Source organism: Punica granatum, chromosome 2, assembly GCF_007655135.1.
Source record: "Punica granatum isolate Tunisia-2019 chromosome 2, ASM765513v2, whole genome shotgun sequence".
Lineage (NCBI taxonomy): Eukaryota > Viridiplantae > Streptophyta > Magnoliopsida > Myrtales > Lythraceae > Punica > Punica granatum.
In genome coordinates this window covers 25,303,165-25,322,135 of record NC_045128.1, presented here as the reverse complement: position 1 = coordinate 25,322,135, position 18,971 = coordinate 25,303,165, and the positions used below count along the sequence as shown (strand labels likewise).

The window sequence follows — 18,971 nt, the reverse complement described above, 5'->3', positions numbered from 1 at the left end:
CCCAAAAAGATCCATGCTTCTGATGCCTCTCTAACATGTAAAAATGATTGAAATAGTATATATCAGAGGTGAGCTTGAAACATAATGAATAATTACAACCTAAACTATCATGATTATCATTGTGTTTAATCATATATCATAAACATATGTCATGGAGACATCTAGAACTCAGATGCCACTTGCCCACTCCCCCAACCGTATATAGTGACGGCATCATGCTAATAGCATCTCTGCTCCAAATAGCCCTTTCCTCCTTGCTCGGATTAGGGCACTACAAGATTCAAAGCTCTTTTTTGAGCACCCTTTTCAAACTGGTATGAAAGTAATTTCTCGGGTTCGGGGGTAGGGGTAACTCTTTCTTCCCCTTTTATGCTTGTGCCTCCTCACTACATTATTTTACCTTTTTACACCTTTGACTTCCTCCTCTTCTGTGTGTTCTCAGACTCGCTGCTTGTGGAACTGTCACCCATACTCATCTCACCCCAGAGAGACGTTCGGTGATGTCAATTCTACTGTCCAATGCTTATCAAGTAAATTACGTCCCTTTTTTTTTTCCTTTTTTGTACGTATCAGTGCCACCTTTAAACTTTGCTCTCTGTAATTGAATGTGGTACTCTGGTTGCTGATCCCAATGTTGAAAATCTATTATTGCTCTCCCGCAGTTTATTTTCTAAAATATATTTATTATTAAAGATACTAATTAATTAAATTTTAATTTTTAAAAAAATTCAGCAAATAAAAAATTGCCATGTCGATTTCTTGTATTAATTTCTGAAATTCTTTTTTAAATTTTCTAACATTTTAATTTTCAGCCAATAGAAAATTACCACGTGCATAATTAACAGCCACCTAAAACATATTTAACGATGTAAAATCCATGTCAACAGATCCCTAATGGTTGTTGATGGATATGACCAAAAATGTGTTATGGAGCAAACATATAAGACTAAAAAATTCAAAATGAAACTCATAGCACTGAAGTCCAAAAAAGTTTGGGGTGTGTTTGTCTTCAAAACTTTTTTTAACTCAACTCAACTCAACTCCACTTATCTTTAATTTAACAACATAATTATTACTTTTTTTTCCTTTTTTAAAATTTTTTTTAACCATTCAATTCAATTTTTAATATTAAATTTACTCAACTATTCATTACTTTTTCGCAATTCAACAACACAATCATTACTTAATTATTACTTTCTCTCAATTATTCATTACTTTTTCACACTTTTTCTTATAATTCAAAAATACAATCATTATAAATTAATTAAAACCAAAACTCAACTCAACTCAACTCTAAAACCAAACACATTCCTAATCTTACAGGACTTCTACCTCATTTCTGCCTTAAAGAAATCGATAATAGAAGAATTTCGGTATGAATTTTGAATATTCAAAAAGATAGAATTTTGACCGAGTAAGTGAGATTCGGGTGTAAAAATCCCAAAAAGATCCATGCTTCTAATGCCTCTCTAACATGTAAAAATGATTGAAATAGTATATCTCAGAGGTGAGCTTGAAACCTAATGAATAATTACAACCTAAACTACCATGATTATCATTGTGTTTAATCATATATCATAAACATATGTCATGGAGACATCTAGAACTCATATGCCACTTGCCCGCTCCCCCAACCGTATATAGTGACGGCATCATGCTAGTAGCATCTCTGCTCCAAGTAGCCCTTTTCTCCTTGCTTGGATTAGGGCACTACAAGATTCAAAGCTCTTTTTTGAGCACCCTTTTCAAACTGGTATGAAAGTAATTTCTCGGGTTCGGGGGTAGGGGTAACTCTTTCTTCCCCTTTTATGCTTGTGCCTCCTCACTACATTATTTTACCTTTTTACGGCTTTGACTCCCTCCTTCTCTTCTGTGTGTTCTTCTCAGACTCGCTGCTTGTGGAACTGTCACCCATACTCATCTCACCCCAGAGAGACGATCGGTGAAGTCAATTCTACTGTCCAATGCTTATCAAGGTAAATTACGTCCCTTTTTCTTTTTTTTTCCTTTTTTGTACGTATCAGTGCCACCTTTAAACTTTGCTCTCTGTAATTTAAGGTGGTACTCTGGTTGCTGATCCCAATGTTAAAAATCTATTATTGCTCTCCCGCAGTTTAGAATGTTGCTCCAATTTCCGTTCTCCACATCCAATTTTTATTAGTACACCACATTTTACAAGTGCTTCTCTATCTATTAAATTATATTTTTCTCTTCCTCTCTATTCCATTTTCCATGGGATCTGCACTTCCTGTGCATTTGTTATTGGCCTTGCCTTATTTTTATAGTTTAGTCTGTCTCTAATGTTTTATAATTATGATGTTATCTTTTGCATTTTGATATATATTTATTTGACAGAGACTAAATAATGAAGATAAGTGTCTCGACCGCAAAACTCATATATGATTTGAGAAAACTGTTACGAAGGAAAATTGGTTAGTTGCAATGCTGTCTTTTTTCTCTCTCTCTCTCTCTCTCTCTCTCTCTCTCTTTTCGTTTTTCTTTTATATCTTTTGCTGATACTCTTAAGTTGTTCGAGTCCATGCTTGCTATGGGCCAGGTCTCTGCTGTCTGCATATATATAATGCCATAATAATTACTGGCACGAGTAAATGTTAGAAGAATTGGCTAGGCAAGAGGAGATACAAGTGCGTTGCGTCCCAATGCTACAGCAAATTTTGCTCATGCAAATGTTTGTTAGACTGATCTCACTTAGCCTTTCTTTTCCCTTCCAAATGGTTGCTTATAACATCTTTTCCTTTTCAATTGAATCGCTCCCTTTGCTTTTATAAGTTTCACAAATGATTTTAGGTTATATTCTGAAACTTATTTTATCTATTTTATAAGCCCTTAAAAGCTCATATAGGATATTTTGTTTCATGCTGCATATTTAATTTAGAACTTGTGGTTTTCTATCATTGACTGATCAAAATTTATCTTGAACTTCCTTGTATTGTTTTCTTTGGTTAAACATGCTCTAACACCACAAGAAGAGCTATGGAGCAAAAGTATGATCCTATTGACGACCTCCAAGGAATGACAGAGCCATTGAGCAAATCCTCATCATATTCAGACCAAGCCAGGCGAGTTATGATTGTTATAGTTCCTGCTCTCTATGTCAGTTTTTTGTCATACGGTCTTAGTAAAATGCGGATTTTGAAAAGTGGTATTTACATTGAGTCTTTGCCGCCCTAAGCATTCATCTTGAATGATTCATGGATTCTTTAAATTGAACTTATAATCTCAAGCTTAGATTGTTTTTATTTCTGAAATACTTAATACTGCTGATTTAACTTTCTAACATGTTGAAGGGTACACTCATTTTTCAAATTGTTCTAGGTCTTCCTTTCTTTGTTTTTTTTTCTTTAACGAACATAAAACAATAATAATTGAATTCCTCAACTGATGTGACGGATATAGCTAAACTTAACATGTTAACAAGTTGAGGTATTGAGATTGATAGCATATATTTGCAGTTATAACAATGTTGTATGCTTTCATTTATGCTTTAGACTTGGAACAATTGAGTATGGTTTCTAAGTTTATGGCTCTGAGTGATGATACGTTGTTTTGGAAATACATCATTTTATCTATTTTCTCTTCTCTTTATACTTTCATAGTCAGATAGATGGTTGTGGAATGTATTGGTATCTTCACCATGACCATATCAACCAAAAATTATTGCCTTTTAATCGTTGCGATTCTTGTAGGGAAGGGAAAAGGTCTATTGCCTGAAGACAATGATAGTAAAAAGAGGCTTGCTTAACGAGCATAAGAGGATCTTTGTCGAACTATAGATATAATACAATGTCATGTTTCTCCTTTTTTATGTTAAAAAGTGAATTCCATGCTCGATAACAATGAGTTTATTTATCTAAGATTACTGTATTAGCATGATAGTGCAATTCTGATTTTCATCAGTAAAATAGTATGCTTTACAATGAATTTTTTTCTGGTCACCTGACTTAATTGTTAGATTTAGGAATTGCTCGGTAGCTTTGTACCTTGCACCATGCACGATTTATAATCTTTGTATATGTTACAATTCAATAAAATACACGTTTCACAAGCCAAAATATTATAAACTGAGAAAAAATACTTGAAACTTAAATTTATGTATGTAGTCCAATGAAACAATACTATATATTTAAAAAGAAAATTATAAATATATATAATCAATGGAGACGTATATCACGTGCAACGCACGTGGCTTTTTGGCTACTAGTAAAAAGAAAAATCAATCATATGCAATTTTCAAATAATATTAATATACACACTTACCATATATGTTTTTTAAGTTAATTCGATTATTATCTTAATTAAATAATAAATAATTAAACCACAACATATTTAATAAAGTTAATCTTTTAGATTAAACGGTTATGATATCTCAAAATCTCAGAAGGTATTAGAATGCAGGTTTAATATGTTGCGCACGCGTTTGGCCCCCATTTAATTAATTCCATATGGTAGGCTTCCAAAACTAGTTCATCCCCTAAAGGTTGAGTATTGAATAATGAATAATTAAATGATGACGTGTTTGATAAGGTTAACATTTTAAATTAGACGATTATGAAAAATCAAAATCAATCCTTTTTTAAAGAGATAAAAAGTAAAAACTTCATTGAACTAGGGTCACGAGTCTCCATTGTAATAAAAAAAAATCAAAGCTTAATTATTTTGACTTTATATTTTTACTGCTAATTGGTAAACGTAATTTTTGACCCGTTGCGACACACGGGCATCCCTACCTAGTTCTTCTGATTCCCGATTGATAGTGAGTTTGATTGCACTCAATGGCTTTCTCAGGCTAAATTAACTACTATTTGTTTTTGGATAGTAGCCTTAATTAACTTCTAGTGTGTCGAGATCTGAAATTTGAGAAGAAAGTAATTAACAAATAATGCTTACCCGCTGAGTTGACTAGGACTAGTAATTCAACTAGGTGGGCCCCACTAATGCTTTTTGTTTTTTTGTCAGAAATATCAGGAAGCATTATACATCTCTAGGTGGATGCAACTTTGTCCTAGAACGTGACCTTTCCCCCATATTTGCGGGACCAATTCGTGGCGAAGTAAAAAAGTCAAATATTCACAGATAAAAGGGGTCAAATTGTCCTGTTGAATTCAAGATTGGGGCTGATTTGATTTTGGGTCTCCACTCTTTAATGTGCTAGATTATCTTTTTGTTAAATTTCTTTTTGAAGCAATATCTTGCATCGATCTTTGCTTCAATATATGGCTATGGTAGCACGGAACCACATATATATACTCCTATAAGCATATTTAATGTTTTAGTAAAGAGGTATCATCGAACTCATTTTTGAGTAAGAGCACGAATAAGACTAACAACCGATTCCAAAATACACCTAATGAGTTGAGACGTATGATTAAAGTGACTAAAAATTATTATAATGATTAGTTTTGAATTAATTGTGTTTTAAGTTTTTAATGGGCGATATAGTTCGAACTGAATTACTCGTGATCCGTTAGACTTCTAGATACTCTACGCACCAAAAAAAAAAGAACAGTGTTAAGTTTATAGTGTTACAAAGTTTGGAATCATTTCAACTATTACTATGGTTTTAGACTTGCCATTAACATCTGAGTGAGTTTGGAGGTGCTCTCTAACTAGTTCATTGAAAATGTGTAATTATTTATAATAATAATAAAAAAGGAAAGTGAAGTGTTGGTGATGACAGATGAGGGGGCCAGAGGACTACATTGATCCTAAAAATAATGGGCACTAAATTAGAACAACCTAAATCCTTAATAGCTTGTTTATGTTGCCAATTATAAAGGATTATAAGAATGAGTTATCGAAAATTATGAGAATATCTGTACAAATTAATATAAAAATTTCCATAATCCTCTATTACCCGTTATAACTCGCGCTCCAAACGACCACTAAAAGTCACAACTTGTAACCTGCAATTTGTGATCGCTTGTCGTGATGTGTTGACCAAGCTCAAGCTCCGGCATGCTGTTCCACATGGAAGAGACAGTGTGGGCATGCCATCTCGTGCTATGTGTATTATGGATATATAGTGTAATATTATATATATATATATATATGTATGTATGTATAATTTGTCGACACTTTTCATATTTTGTAATCGAGTCTCACGAGTGGGAAGCACACCCTGTCATCACCCGTTCATGAGCTGCAAGATACAAAACAGATGGCAATTTTTATCATTTTTCTGAGGCTTGTTGAAATTAGTTTATTAGGGTTAGAAGCGAATCTAAAGGGGAAGGCATATGTGGTGGATGAAATTACAAATTAGATGAGGGGGAGAAGGGAGACATAATTATCAAACTGGCAAAACTCACAAGCAATTAGTAGGAAAATAAAAATATAAGCAAAAATTATATATAATTATAGAGAAATTCAGGGGGTTTGATTATGGGGAGGCAGTCATCCTCCAGTTGCACGTCTGGTCGGTCCAGGTTGGTTGACTTAGTCAGGTCAATTGATGGACCTTGTGAGCCACGGGATGAAAATAAGGCAATATTTGTGATGACTCGTCCATAAAGATAAAACATAAAATCTGGCATATTTAACTAATTCATTTCCATATTTTGTAATCTAATAAAAAAAAGTAACTAATGGATCTTATAATTATCAAAGAGGAATAGCGCAGTGGTGCACACATCACCTGATAACCAAGACGTTCTAAGTTCGATACTTTACAGGACTATCGTACTCTTTTATTAATTATTAAGATTTCTAATTTATTGTACTAGATTTATGGACATCTCTTGTAACCAAAAAGAAAAATAAATCTTATAATTGACTGAAAATCGTAGGTACTTGCAGGTCAAAAAAACCTAAGTTCATTTATAACTTTCACTAATCTCACTTTTATCAAGCAAATTCAGCGTTCAGAATAGTATCGAAAGGAGAACATTTAAGGGTAAATTGCACTGGTGGTCCAAAAATTTTTACAAATGTTTCAATATGGTACAAAAAGTTTTTTTTGTTACTTGATGGTACAAAATGTTTCAAAGTTGTTTCAGTATAGTACAAACTGTCATCTCGCCATTGACGCCGTCAAGTCGACGTTAATTGTGCAAAACCGATTTTTGTGGAACGTTACATGATGGTGCAAAATGTTTTGAAGTTGTAACTTAATAGTACAAACTATTTTACGTAAGTTATATGATGGTGTAAAATTTACAGTCTTGTAAGGGAGGGCTTAACGGCGTTAATGGCGAGATGACGGTTTGTACTATACTGAAACAACTTTGAAACATTTTGAACCGTCAAGTAGCAAAAAAAACTTTTTGTACCATATTGAAACATTTGTAAAACTTTTTGAACCATCAGTGCAATTTACCCGAACATTTAATAGGAATTTGAGTTGAGACTTAATTTTAACATTATAAAATTTTTTTTATGTTTATTGTGTATATATAGAAACTTAAGATTTTAAAGTTCGGATATTCCATGTTTTGATTTATGTAGAACCTCTTCTGTATCTACTCAGAAATTTGATTTTGATTACCTGTTCCTATTGTCACTTTCATCAGATGCAATAAAGCAATCATTGAAGCAAGGTGAAGCTTATAGGAGATTAGGGTTAAATGTAACTCTGGATATATATATATATTTTTAGTGTGTACTCTGATATCTGAGAACCCAACAGGTCCCGACTAATCCAGTTTAAACCGGGTTGGCCAATTAAAAGGGTAAAAATCTCCTAACATAAATTTTTTCCATTTACAAGAATTTTGTATATATTTGAATATAGGAGAATGGGTGCGCTTGTCCAAGAAAGTTCCCATAAAAAGGACTATTGATTCCTTTTGATTCCCTCCATTTCCATCGATAGGGGAGTCGATTATATATATATCTATATGTATGAAAGATCATGTGAGCAAGTATAATACTTGCTGTCGAAGATTTGGAGGGGACTAATGCTTAATTTGGAAGTGATGCTCTAAATGAAAATTACTGAATCCAAATATTTGAAAAACTAGCCGTTTCACCTGGGCATTGTGCGGAAATATCACTCATAATAGAAACTTTTTAAACTTTAAAAGAATATTATTCAAATGGGTCCATGAACATTTCAATTAATTTATAATTATAAAATTAACTCTTTAATTGTTTTCAAGTAAAATATGGGGAAATAATCTAAAAAATCAATTACTTTCATAAAATTCCTAAAATCTATCAATTTTTTAAAATTTGACCTAAAAAATTCACAACGTTTATCTTTGTTTCCTTAGTCTACCAATCCGTTAATTAGATCATCAAAACTGCTGACATCACCTTTAAAGACACTCATATGGCAAACAGTTGCCTACGTGGTTGGCATGCCACAAACTTTTTAACCGAAAATATCACATAGTATTTGCAAATCAAAAAAATATTTATATATGTTATCACATTAAGTAATATAGGAATTTAGACATATTATACTACAAAGACAATAACCATGCAAAAATAACCATTCTAGCAGAACCTGTGCACACTAACATCTTTATTTATTTATTTTTAAAATTAAAAATAAAAATTTTAAAATAAAGAAAACTCATAAAATCAATAAAATAATAAACGGTTCTGCAAATTTATAACTATATATTTCTAAAATTCAAAATTTTTTATTTAGAAAAAGCTCAAAAGATCGAGAATATTTCATTCAAAAACAAAGTATTTGAGGACCATCTAGCACGACCCACTTTTAGTCCTGCTTTCATATATATATAGATAGGAACTTAGACATATTATACTGCAAAGACAACAACAATGATAAAATACCATTCCAACATAACTTGTGTCCGACAAGTTGAACCATGCTAAAAGTTATAGATGTTGGTGTGCACAAGTTCTATTAGAATTATTATTTTGGGCATCGTTATTGTCTTTGCAGTATAATATGTCTAAGTTCCTATATTACTTAATGTGATAACAGATATGAACATTTTTTTATTTGTAAATGATAAACTTATAACTGTTTTAACACTTATTTTCTATTAAAAATTCTTTTAACATTCAAATCAACATACATATATATAAGTCCTTAATTCAAACTTATAATCATTCAAACAAGTCATATTTATGTAGATATAATTTTTGAAAGAAGTTACATTTTGGTAGATAAGGGAACAAAAGCAAACTATGTGATTGTTTAAAGTTATTGATATTTTAGTAAATGAGGGAAAATTTATTGATAGTTTGGTAGATGAGGAAAAAAAGGAAAAACTATGTGATTTTTTGGTTTAAAAAGTTTGTGGCATGCCATCCACTTGGACAACCATCTGCCACAATAGCTCCATTAACTACAACATCAGCAATTTTGATGACCCAATTAACGGATTGGTAGATCAGAGAAACAGAGGCAAACATTGTGAATTTTCAAGCCAAAATTGAAAAAGTTGGTAGATCGAGAAATTTCATGAAAGTAATTTATTTTTCAAGCTATTTCCCCATAAAACATAAATAAAAAATGTTAAATTGTTCACTTAAAAGGCATTAATATATATGTATATATATATATATTATCAATATGATTCCTTAAGAAGGTAAAATTATTTCTTCGACTAAATCTTAGTATTCGGAAGCTACTTTAGGGCCCGACTAATTCAGTTGAACTAGGACAGCCCACTAAGGGGTAAAACTCTCCCAGCGTGAATTTAAAAAGTAAAAAATATTTTGAACAAAATTAACATAATTAATTAATATAATTATCCAACAATTTTATGGTTTACTTATCATTTAGTAATGCATTTTATTTGAAAATTCGCATTTACAGTTTTATATCTAAATTATTTTGCAATATGTTTTTTCATTTACTAAAGAAATTACTTAATGCTTATTCAAGTAAATGATTTTCATCAAATAATACCAGTTATTAAGTGAAAAATCATGGAAAGCATATTAATTCTTTGAAAATATTAATTATTAATATTTTTGCAAATTTAATTTTATATATAGTTTACGGCCTTGAATTACATGTTTATAAGCTAAGAAATGTCAAAATTGAATTACATAATTAAATAAGATTAATTAAGTTCAATAAATTGGTATATATTTCTATTTTAAAAAGGGATTTTTACCCCATATAGCCCATGATTTATCCGTTTTGTCAAATTTATCGTATATTTTAAAAATTGTCAAATATATCCCATAGTTTACATTTTGTTCCAAATCTATCTTGGCGTTATCTTTTCCTCGACATCTAACGGCCTGTTGACATGGCACATTTGAAAATCAACGGCGCCTATGTGGTCGTGCCTTATATTTTTTTTTATCATTCCTATACCTATCCCATGGTTTTCAACTAACTTTAATCATATCCCATGGTATTCAACTAACTTCAATAATATCCCATGGTTTTTACTTTTTTTCAAATTTATTCTGAAAAAACGTGCCATGTCAGCACGGCTGTTAGATGTCGACGAAAAAGATAACACCGGGATAGATTTGGAGCAAAATCTAAACCATTGGATATATTTGATAAATTTTAAAGTATATGATAGATTTAACAAACGGGTAAACCATGGGCTATATGAATTACAAATTCCTTTTTAAAAATATTAATTACTTTAAACTCTCTATTACATGACTGCTCATTTACTCTATGAAGGTAAGTTGACCCACAAGGATCCCCATTTCTCTCTTTGACACGTGGCACTACCTTATTAACCTTAGAATGACACGTGGTGTAGCCTCGTTAAATTTCCTTTTGCGTTTTGCTATTATATATTATATATAGATTCTCTGTTGATTTCAAAATTAGTTAAAGTGTTTAAAGTGATATTGATTTAAAATTGTTGATACATTTAACTGAAAAACAAAAACCTTTGACATTTCAATAGGTATTGTTTAATTGGATGCAAAATAAGCATATAAGTCAGTTTTCATAATTATCTATTAAAATACCAGAAAAATCCACATTTGCAACTACAAGTTAACCTTAATGACGGGTTTAAAAAACAATGTGAGTTGGTTCAAGCAGTTCAGCGCTTATTTCGCTTAATCAAAATCTCGAGTTCGAATTCTTGTAAATACAGAAAATTCACGCTATGAGGGTTTTATCTTTTAGTGGGCCAACCCGGCTCGACTGGATTAGTCTGGATCCTATTGGACTTTCGGTGGTTCACACCAAAAAAAGATGGGTTTTAAAGGAATATTCATTATAAGTATTATCCCTACGAGCATGATTCATGGGTATTCCAGAAGCATTTTGACTGAAACTATTATATACATATATATATATATGTATGTATGTATGTATATGGTTTCTGACTTCAAGCAAGCTTAGGAGGAAGCCATTCAAGAAAAATGGACAGTGCAATTTAAGAAGTCATGAGATGCATGACATCTCATGACTTCAAACAAGCCATTGAAGTCGTCAATGACTTTACACAAAGTCGAAAAAGAACTAAAGTCAGCGCATGATTGATTGGCAGCACAGACATTGACGTTCTTGGATCGATGAGGGGGGACAAGATGAACTGTTTTGAGACCCACCTTCACTAATTTGACTCGACTCGACTTGTATAAAGTAGCAAAATTTTACTACCAAAGTTTGGCCGTGGCCTTGGTGGTAGAAGTCAAGAGCTCTCGTATAACTGTACTTCTTTTAAAGTAAGAGTTATGTACGTAACTGGAGAAAGCCGGTAAGAAGAGGCTCATATGAATCTTGAAGAGTTCAGGTTACCGCTTACTACCAACTATAACTATAGCGCTCAACGCATCGGAGTCTTGAGGGTATAACTGCCCAATACTCCAAATCTTCTATTTTTTCAGAAGTATAAAAAATAATAATAATAAATAAGGAGAGAAAGAAGATTTCTCAGGCTGAAATTACATATAGTAATCCATAAGTCGTCGATATATCTTAATTCATTCTTTTCTCCTAATTAATATAATATGGAACTTTCCCTTTCAACCATTTAAATTTGAGGTTATATCTCACACTAGCCTATTTCCGTGCGATGCACGGATTTTTTTATATATTTATTTGTTTAAATTTTAATAGAATATTACATTTTTAAAAGATGATCATCATTATAAGTGAAGCAATTGCTTTTTGATAAATTACTATTCTAGTTTGCATTTGGTCTCGAAGTAGAATTATTACTCTACTCTAGCCATAGGTGATGACAAAATAGTTGGAAAAAGCTATTATTAAAAAATTATTTATAATAATTGTTAAGAAAAAACATGTAAAAAAATTTATTATAAAATTGGAGGAAATGAAAAAAAAATAAATAGTTAGGAAAATTTAGTATTAAAAAATTAGTTATAATAATGATTAAGAAAAACTATATGAGAGAAATTATTATTAAATAAGAGAAAAAAGATTTAAAAAAAGTAATGATTATACTATTGAATTGATGGAATAATATACTAGAGTGATGTAGAGTAAAATTATGATTTTAAAACAAAAAAAAAAGCCACTTAATTACTTGTCATAAAATTAACATATGAAAAACACAATTGTTATAAAATTATTACTTTTAATTCTTTTTCCAAGTAATTTCTTTGACAAATATACAATATTTTTAATTGAAAATCAGACATGTTTTTTCTACATAATTAAACTAGTTATTACAATTAAACAACATATATGGATATGTAACTTCTAGAAATTTAGAGATACCTACCAAAATTATAAAGGAAATTACTGTCAATATTCAGTCAACTTCTCATAAATAAATTGCCTATTGAAAAATAATTACGTTTTAGACTTTTCATAATGACAAAGACAAAATTAAGTAAATAGTAATCTATACAAATTTCTCCATTATTACATTATTGATGTAAAAGTTACATACAATGTCTTTTTAAAATATTATAGAGAGTAAATTTCTATTACTAAAACCTATGGTTATTTAACGTAAAATGTTTCAATATTTTTATATAAATTATTTTTTAGGTAACAAAATTAGAATTGATTAACATTTTACAAAAAAAAAAACTTAGTTATTTATATCGGTACATTTAATGCTCAATAAATATACAAATTCTCCTTTACATTATTTATTATAGATTTACCACTATTTTTGACCACGTCATAAAATGGATTTGGTACATATTGAAGGAGACGATCGTTAACATAGTTTCGAGCAAGAAAATTAGGAGCACCTCGAAACAAACATGAACATTTAATGAGTTAATTGTACTAGTAGTCCAAAAAGTTTCATGAATGTTACAGGATGGTCCAAAAAGTTTTTTTGGTAATTTATTGGTACATTAAGTTTCAAAACAGTTTCGATGTAGTGCATTCGTCATCTCGTGTTTGACGTCGTTAGTTCGACACTGACGTAGCTTATTACGTTTCAGTGTTTATCTAATGTGGCTCTACTCTAAACTTTTAAAAATTGCAAAACAACTTAGATTTTTCAAAAATTTTCAAATTTGCCCCACCCCTCTGTTTCCATTGCACGTTCACTATTCATCATCTTCTGTTCCCTCTGTTCATCGTCCCGACCCCGAGCCCGCCCTCTCTTTCGACTCGGCGAGATCCGTCCTGACCCCGCCCCTGATCTTCCTCTTCCTCCTCCTCTGTCGCACCGCCGCCAACTCCGACTCCGATCTCACTACGGAGCTCTTCACCCTCTAGTCTCGATCCCAATCGGGCGTCATCCACCTCGACGACCGCTCCATCTCCCGCTACCTCACCTCTCAGAAGACCCCCAGGCCCTACTCCCTCTTCATCTTCTTCGATGCCAAGCAGCTCCACGACAAGCCGGAGCTTCACCTTACCGCCCTGAGGAAGGAGTTCGCCCTTCTCTCCTCCTCCTTCATCGCCAACAACCAGGACAACCCCATTGCCCGATCTAAACTCTTTTCTGCAACATTGAGTTCAAGCAGTCCCAGTCCAGCTTCGCCCTCTGCAGCGTCAACTCCCTCCCCCACATCCGCCTCGTGGGGCCCCATGTCAAGTCCCTCAAGGAGTTGGATGAGATGGACCAGGGCGATTTCTCCTGGCTCGTCGAGTCCATGGACGAGTTCATCAAATCTAGGATGAAGATCTCTGTTGGCCCCATCACCCGCCCCCCGATTGTGTCCAAGATGTAGATTCATCATCGCCATCCTCTTGGTCTAGTGTCCTTTCACGATCTGGAAACCCTTGATTCGCTTCACGATCACGATTGCAGGATGACCATCCTCGATCTTCAGATTATCAATCGTTGAGATGAAGAGAGAAAGAGAGAGAACTTGTAGAAGAGAGAGAAAGTTGAGAAGGAAGAGAGAGAGAATGTAGGATACATTTTGAAAAATTTTAAAACTTTGGATTGTTTTGTAATTTTAAAAAGTTTGGAGTAGAAACGACGTCAAACAGACAGAATGCACTACATCGAAACGGTTTTGAAACTTAATATACCAATAAGTTACCAAAAAAACTTTTTATACCAATTTGTAATATTTATAAAACTTTTTGGACCACCAATACAATTAATCCACATTTAATTCCACAAACCAGTCGTCCAAAGTCAACAGCAACTCAACAGAAAAATGAAAGTCAAACAGGATAAAAAAAATTGTCCCAAAAAAAAAGGAAAAAAGAAGAAGAAAATAAAGTTGCCGCCATGCAGGATCGAACTACTCGTTTACAAGACTGACGCTCTACCAATGAGCTATAGGGGCTTTGTTTGCCTTCTTTTTCCTGTTTACATAATAATTGGAATGTGATTGAGACATTTTCACGCCTCATAATTTTTAGATTTAATTCGGTGCCGCTCTGGATGAAACGTTTAATGCATCAAATTCTTGCTTGAAGAGGACCAATTACGAAAAAATATATATATATATCAATTTAGTGCAGTGAGACAAACTCTTGCTTGATAATTTAGAAGTTATGGTTCGATTTCTCTTTGTAAAACTATTTGTACCCTTTTATTAGATTTGTAGTTTGTATATCCTTATATTAATAAGCTCATATGTCTCTTTTGTAACCGAAAATGAGAAAATGAGAATTATGTGTGCCAAAATGCTGATACATCACAACGTCAAGCTCATATGTGGATAGATGACATGAATTTGGTTCGAGCGGGTCGGTTGAGATGCAAATGAGTGATGTATATATTCACATACGACGTGTAACAGCCGCAAACTGATTGCTATCTATCAAATTCGTACAAAGAACACATTAATGTCTTCGAACCTGCAGACAAGAATGCGTGTTTCTGTTCAAACACCTACCTTTAGTTAAGACATCCAACTCCGATCGATCAGTTCGACTTTCTACATCCTCCCGGGGACACCATACGCCCCACCAAGGGCCGTCCGATCCCCCAAACCCTTTTCGGGGGATTAGATGGCCCTGCGGAGTTCTATAGGACTGTCTATTTTAGTATCTTCTCTTAAGGGCTAATCAGATCTCTCAACTCTCAAGCCCAAAAAGATCGAATATTAGGTCCCGTTTGGATTCACAGTGCATTGTTTTTAACTTTAACTTTAACTTTAACTCAACACACTACACAACAAAAATACACATTTCCCAATTCAAAAATTTTAACTTTAACTTTAACTCAACACACTACACAACAAAAACACACGCTTCCCAAGTCAAATTTATAATCACATCTCATTTGTCATTTTCCACAATCAAAATCAAAATCAAAATCAAAATCAAAGTAACTTTAATTATGAATCCAAACGGCCCAGTCTCCTTCACATTTGAAATTCAGAGACCAATCATCATCACTATATATCATGAAATTTAGAAAACACGTAATTTCTATAGACTAATTAATCAATCCACCACGCTACATTTATGAGTATCTTGCAGAATCATATTCAATTTCTGCTCAATGATACAATTACTATATTTTGACATCAAAATTGCGACATTCTTACAAAGAATTGGCATTTCTCAATGATTTGTTACAGAAACCCGCTCCCGAGCTTCTGTCTAATGCGCGGCGCATTTCCTGCAAACAAGATTTTCGCACAAGACATGGAAACCGTACCCTACCAGATGTCTCGGAGCATCATCAACAACTTCGGCAGGTTGATCTACTCCACTCACCAAACAAGCTCCTATTTTTTGCTCGTTAGAATGACTACCTTTTGTATTCATAGGTTCCATCGTTCCCATCGCTTCTCAATTAAATGGTTAGTCTCTTATATTCTTTATAGTTTTGGATCATAGGTTGAGCCCCTCATGACTATGTTAAAGTAGATCCGGAACCAAAACATAGGAAGAGAGAGAGATTACCTAAATGACAGTCTTTAACTCTTTCATATAAAGAGTAAGAAAACTAGAAAAAAAGATGTATTGTGACGCACGCCGTCGTCGGTCAGTCAAGTGATTGCATGTTTGATTCTAGTCGTGGAATTACCACTATTCTTTTATTAGCTCTTAAGATTTATTTCATAGTATTAGACTGATTGGGCTCGCTTGTAATAAAAAAAAAAGGAAAAAAAAAAAAGAGAGAGCAAAAGCATAGGAAAAAACGTCTTCACAGGAAAACAAAGGTTAAATGCACAATCTATAAGGACAACATATGACTTGCCTGTTGGGGACTCCCATCTGCTTCGGCATATCTTGTCAGAAGGGACTTAATGGGCCTCCAGTCCACTATTGGGTACGTAATGTTGTAGCTTGACCCGGCCCAATGAAGCAAAGAGCTCCCAATTTTCCCACATCGGTGCAAAGAGAATAAGGATAGACGTTTATAGATAGCTGCCCAGCACGAAGAGTTGTCTCTTCGGAGACATCCGATAAAATTGGAACGATACAGAGAAGATTAGCATGGCCCCTGCGCAAGGATGACACGCACAAATCGAGAAATGGTCCAAATTTTTTTTGCCAATTTTCTGACATTTTTCATCCCTTTAATTGTGTAAAATTTTACCTCGATGTCTATAAAGAACTCATTTTTAACCCCTGAAGTTTCTTTTTCTTTTTTGTTCTGGATAAGCTTCCTGAAGTTTTATACTTATACAACAGCTATACATATTTCCTTATCATAAAGTTTTATACTTACAAATTAGAGATAAAACGTCTTAATCTTTGAGTCAGGAAAATCTCGAAAAATTTTATCAAAAGTAACAGAAGTAGCCTTCAAATTGAAGAATTCGAAGATCAAGGGGGAGGCAGAACATATATATCGAAGTAAAGAAAACATGGCAGCAAAGAGTGGCAAGTCATTTTAGGCCCGTACAAGCAATTCACTCTAGTTTTTCTTAGTGGAGTTCCTTAAGAAGTTACAGCAAACAAGTTTGATATACTTGAAGCCAGTGGGTTCGATTCATCTGAGCAAAATGCAATGTCGAAGGGCTTGACCAAGTCTGCCTCTCGTGACTAGATTATCCAACTGCATGGGAAGAACGAAAGGAAAGAAAAAACAATTAGAATTCATATCTTAAAAGCGATAGATAATGTTGTGAGCAGAATTAATTACAGTTAATAATTCATTAAAAAAATAATTAGAAAAAAAAAAGACATTATGTACAGATTTTTGTAAACCCATGCACTTTTAATCTGAGTTTGGTATGCAGGATCTCTACAGCAACTCGTTCCATTCTGTTTCTAGTATCAGCTATCGAACCTGGGCTTTGGAAGGATTAGCTTATGGGACTTTAGTTTCTAGGCAATGTTCAACCAAGGATGACTGAAAATTCCTGTGAAAGACCACAATTAAGCATGCAAATATGGTGCGAACAGACCAATTCCCATTACTATATGGAAGCCATAGGCGGTTGCTGAAATTGAATAATATGAATGTAATAGATTTTATAACATAAGAGATAATTGTATTGAGAGAAAAATAATCTTTAGTACCGACTCTTAAAGGGTTGATTTAGACCTCGTTTGGTTTCGGAAATTTTTTTAACTCTACTCCACTCTACACTACTTTAACTCCACTCATCTTCAATTCAACAACACAATTATTACTTTTCTTTTTTTATTCAATTTTTTAAACTATTCAATTCAATTTTTAATATTAATTTCTCTCAACTATTCATTATCTTTTTTTTTTCACAATTTAACAACACAATCATTACTTTCTCTCAACTATTCATTACTTTTTCACATTTTTTTTTCATAATTCAATAATACAATCATTACAAATCAATTAAAACCAAAACTTAACTCTACTCAATTCTAAAACCAAGCACAAACTCTCGACTCTCAAGCCCAAAGGGATCAAGAATTAGTCTTTACATTTAAATTTGAGAGTCCAATCACCACTATATATCATGAAATTATGAAAAATAACAGGGTACATTTATGAGTAAGAAGCAATTACCATTTGCATCTGAATTGTGATCCTACTAAGAATTGGCATTTCTCAATGATTTGGTAGAAAATCCGTTGCCGAGCTTGTCCGTTCCACCTAATGCGCGGCATTTCCTGCAAACAAGATTTTTACAGATCACACCACCGAGGAGGGCTATATGATTTCATTTCATGTAGCAACATGTGTTCCGAGGTTCATCATTAGGGTAACAAAAATATGTGGATTCACTTATCACTGGCGTAACCGGTTCTGGTCTTTTTTGAGACTGGAACAACTAGTGTACCATATTATAACTAGTCTTTCACATAATCATATGGAGATTAAATTATTTCACCTTAGACAACCTTGAACACTTACGCAAGAGTGACGATAGGTCAGTATCAATTACAGTTCAGAATTCATAAAAAAAAAAAGACATATAAAGAGAGTAGGATACTGTTTATAAGCAGCTCTTTAGCATAAGAGGTTCTCTGTGGAGACATCTTATAAAATTGGAATGATACAAAGAAGATTAGCATGGCACCTGCATAAGGATGACAGGATCAAATCGAGGAATTGTTCCCCGCTTTTTTTTGCCAATTTTCCGACATTTTTCATCCCTCTAATTCTGTAGAATTCTACCTCAATGTCTAGAAAGATTTTCTTTTTTTTACCCTGTAGTTTTATACTTATCTCCTATCTATAAATATTTCTTTTTTATGAAGTCATATACTTATTTAGGCGATGGAAGATCCCAAGGTTCGAGTCGGGAAAATCTCAAAATAT

At 33.0% G+C, this 18,971-nt stretch overlaps 2 non-coding genes and 1 pseudogene across 2 annotated transcripts; all 3 read left to right on the top strand.

Moving 5' to 3' along the window:
- The first annotated feature begins 13,032 nt into the window (after positions 1-13,032).
- Positions 13,033-14,034, top strand: LOC116193818 (annotated as a pseudogene).
- Positions 14,035-16,664: 2,630 nt separating this feature from the next.
- LOC116198283 lies at positions 16,665-16,767 on the top strand. The gene has a single exon (XR_004155223.1). It is a non-coding gene; the product is annotated as a U6 spliceosomal RNA (small nuclear RNA).
- Positions 16,768-18,672: 1,905 nt separating this feature from the next.
- On the top strand, positions 18,673-18,776 carry LOC116198286. Its single transcript, XR_004155225.1, has one exon. It is a non-coding gene; the product is annotated as a U6 spliceosomal RNA (small nuclear RNA).
- Positions 18,777-18,971: the final 195 nt, after the last annotated feature.